The sequence below is a fragment of the Rhipicephalus sanguineus genome, unplaced genomic scaffold (genome assembly GCF_013339695.2).
Source record: "Rhipicephalus sanguineus isolate Rsan-2018 unplaced genomic scaffold, BIME_Rsan_1.4 Seq1184, whole genome shotgun sequence".
NCBI lineage: Eukaryota > Metazoa > Arthropoda > Arachnida > Ixodida > Ixodidae > Rhipicephalus > Rhipicephalus sanguineus.
The window spans coordinates 35,621-39,545 of record NW_023614452.1 but is presented as its reverse complement, the minus strand read 5'-3'; the positions used below and the strand labels follow the sequence as shown (position 1 = coordinate 39,545).

The 3,925-nt window shown below is 51.2% G+C and overlaps 1 long non-coding RNA gene across 1 annotated transcript; it reads left to right on the top strand.

The window, feature by feature from the left end:
* The first annotated feature begins 2,604 nt into the window (after window positions 1–2,604).
* LOC125756541 (uncharacterized) lies at window positions 2,605–3,509 on the top strand. The gene is made up of 3 exons (XR_007414583.1): window positions 2,605–2,686; window positions 2,753–2,889; window positions 3,266–3,509. It is a non-coding gene; the product is annotated as an uncharacterized LOC125756541 (long non-coding RNA).
* Window positions 3,510–3,925: the final 416 nt, after the last annotated feature.

Here is a 3,925-nt window from a genome sequence, read left to right as displayed (position 1 = left end):
TTTTTGATTTCAGCCGTGTTTGCCATTTTTTCACATTTACTTCTTAATGAGGACGGCATAAAAAAAGCATGAATGTAATTCACAGTAGTGCGTATTAAAACCAGCAAAATAAATTTTCGACACATCATTTATAGTTCGCGCTAAATTCGGCCGTGAAATCCGAAAACAATGCAGTGAGCAAAAACAGGAGGCATGCGCCGCCACCTTCAAATATTTTTTGGGTGCGCTGGGAGCGTTTCTTGGAAATAAAATTTTCAGTTCCGTGCACTTTGAATGTGCCCACACAACATATAAAAAACCCAGTCAAAACAAAAATTGCGACCGGACAGGCATGTTCGATCTCTCGTGGAATCACCCTGTTGCGCTATCGAAATGAATAAAGCTTTAAGTACACGAAAGACAATGAAATGGCGTTAAGAGTGCGTTTTAAGTGTAGTTTTAAGTGTCTTAAAGGAAATCACGGCATCCTTCCGTGTGTAGCTGAATGTAGCAAACCCGAGGCACTGAGCCCATAGAGTTTCCTAGGAAACTCTATGACTGAGCCGACCGAAGTAAAGATTTAATACACACACACACAAAAGGACGTTTATGAGGTGAAAAAATAAATTGCTAAATCCAGTGCTTTGGCTGAGCACGTTTCAGGAGACACGCAATCGACTGGGGGAAGGCACGTGTTCGCGCTAGAGAAAAATGACTGTCACGACGTCTTTATCTCGAGTCGCTCTTGACACCGACTACTCCATGTGTGTGTGTGTGCTCGTGCGCGTGTGTGTGTGCGCGTGTGTGTGCTCGTGCTCGTGCGCGTGTGCTCGTGCTCGTGCGCGTGTGTGTGCTCGTGCTCGTGCGCGTGTGTGTGCTCGTGCTCGTGCGCGTGTGTGTGCTCGTGCTCGTGCGCGTCTGCTCGTGCTCGTGCGCGTCTGCTCGTGCTCGTGCGCGTCTGCTCGTGCTCGTGCGCGTCTGCTCGTGCTCGTGCGCGTCTGCTCGCGCGTGTGTGCGCGTCTGCTCGCGCGTGTGTGCGCGTCTGCTCGCGCGTGTGTGCGCGTGTGCTCGCGCGTGTGCTCGCGCGTGCTCGCGCGTGCTCGCGCGTGTGCTCGCGTGTGCGTGTGCGTGTGCGTGTGCGTGCGTGTGTGTGCGTGTGTGTGTGTGTGTGCTCGCGCGTGCGTGCGTGTGTGTGTGTGTGTGTGCTCGCGCGTGCGTGCGTGTGTGTGCGTGTGTGCTCGCGCGTGCGTGCGTGTGGTGTGCGTGTGTGCTCGCGCGTGCGTGCGTGTGTGTGTGTGCGTGTGTGCTCGCGCGTGCGTGCGTGTGTGTGCGTGTGTGCTCGCGCGTGCGTGCGTGTGTGTGCGTGTGTGCTCGCGCGTGCGTGCGTGTGTGTGTGTGTGCGGTCGCGCGTGCGTGCGTGTGTGTGCGGTCGCGCGTGCGTGCGTGTGTGTGTGTGCGCTCGCGCGTGCGTGCGTGTGTGTGTGTGCGCTCGCGCGTGCGTGCGTGTGTGTGTGTGCGCTCGCGCGTGCGTGCGTGTTTGTGTGTGCTCGCGCGTGTTTGTGTGTGCTCGCGCGTGTTTGTGTGTGCTCGCGCGTGTTTGTGTGTGCTCGCGCGTGTTTGTGTGTGCTCGCGCGTGTTTGTGTGTGCTCGCGCGTGTTTGTGTGTGCTCGCGCGTGTTTGTGTGTGCTCGCGTGTGTGTGTTTGCGCTCGCGCGTGCGTGTGTGCTCGTGCGCGTGTATTTGCTCGCGCGCGTGTGTGCTCGCGTGCGTGCTTGCTCGCGTGTGTACATGCTCGCGCGTGTGCTCGCGCGCGTGTGTGCTCGTGTGTGTGTGTGCTCGTGTGTGTGTGTGTGTGCTCGTGTGTGTGTGTGCTCGTGTGTGTGTGTTCTCGCGTGTGTGTGTTCTCGCGTGTGTGTGTGCGCGCGCGTGTGTGTTTGCTCGCGTGTGTGCTCGTGCGCGCGCGCGCGTGTGTGTGTGTGCTCGCGCGTGCGTGCGTGTGTGTGTGCTCGTGCGCGCGCGCCCGCGCGCGTGTGTGTGTGTGTGTGTGTGTGTGTGTGTGTGTGTGTGTGTGTGTGTGTGTGCTTTTTGCTTTAGTCGGCTCAGTGCCTCGGGTTTTCAACGTCACCACGTATCAACCCAACCAGACGGGCTTCCGTCAGACTTCAAAATTCTGCGTCTTGACCTAACTTGAAACCTTACCACAAATATATGCTGAAGTCACCTTCATTCCATAGTTGCACTCATACAGATCACAATGTACGGCATTCAAAATTCAGATAATTCATGCTCATACGCTGCTGTAAGTGTTGGGTCGAGTCAGAAAAATAAATTTTCATGCTTTTACGCATTGTTGCCGGCAGTATTTGCTCTGCGTCGCTCGATTACGTCTAACTGCTTCGCTATCAAAACGGGGCAGCTGAGAATATGTTACGCGATAAGCGATACGCTGTGGCTTAACGATTTTTCAGGTAGCACGAATGCCAGCAATCGTGCGACGTAGGAGTTCAAAGGCGGACATGGTCAGTGCGGTTGATATGTCTTTCGATGGATGTCCTTAGTTCCTTGGCGATAAAAATTTGTTCTTTGGCACTGAGATAACTTTTTTTGTGTTCTCGTTCTGTTCTAGGGTGCAAGCAACGTGTCATTGTGGTTAGAAAAAATGAATCAGTATACATGTGATTTAACTGTAAAAGCCGGAATCTTTAAAGGTACGTAGACAACACAAATGATTTTTTCCCGCCATATTAAATGTGTTGCGTTGGAAATGTTTACAGCATACATCCCGCCCAAGGCATGCTGGGATGATCTATCAGGCAGCTTGGAAACTTCCAGACGCCGATATGCCTTACATTCGGTGCAGCCGAGGTTATGAACTGTCAAGTGGAATATGCCCCTTGAGGAAAACAATTAGGTACGAGCATATTCAAGCTCCACGTGAAATGCCAAGTATGGTCACTGAAAAATGTAAATTGCAATGTTTCTGTTTCTAATCACCTGCTGTCGTGTTTCTGCTACTAAACTGTTACTTACATTGCTGACTCTTGTGCTAAACAGAAGTAAATTGCATTTGGGATTAACGTGCGTTTTCAAATAACATTTTTGTTTTCCGATAAACGTATTGCACAGGATAGTAGATTTGAGGAACACTTATGTATTGGTCAAGTAACACCCTTTTTTTTGGGGGGGGGGGGTTGGAGTATGTGTCGCACATTACGTGCTATCGGCAGTTGTGTGCAAAGTGGCAGTAACCGTTGGAATAGTGCAAAATAACGGTCCTCTCCATTTAGGATCGACTGTCCAGCGAGGAGATTGCGGAATCAGCAACTGACATATTGACTGATGAAACATGATGGTGCGTGCAGCAAGAGAGGGTTTGACTGCAGATCCTGACCACCTGCCCCTGTCAATTTGTACCAACCACAGGCGAAAACAAGAAGAAACGCTTTGAATACCTGCGGTCTTCTATCAGCGAGACAAGTCCCTGAAGCTATAAATCAATAAACTTTGATGTATTCTGCTTTGGAGGTATAAAGCAATGAAATATGAATTCTTTTCGAATGGTGCATGTTTTTTTTTCTTCAGAAAATTTCTTGTGAGCACGCACAACCCGAGCAACAAAAGTAAAGGACTGACAATGACCCTCTTTTTGGCTGCCCTCTGGGTTTCAGCTGTCCTGCAGTACCAGCATTTATGGTATGCCGCACACACTAGTGTCTTAAGGAGAAGCACGACGCTGATCACGTATTATTTGCAGGGGGCTCCACTCAGTATAACAGCTCTACCCGTGGCCCACCCACCCAGATGTCGCCTAACAAAGGGTATGTGCCTCTTTTTTCTTTCGATCTTCTTTCTGCGACACATTTCGGACCACTCGCTACACGCATGATCGGCCCAGCCAAGTGTCGTCTAGCAAGAGAAGCGTGGCTCTTCCTTTAGGGCTTCTTTCT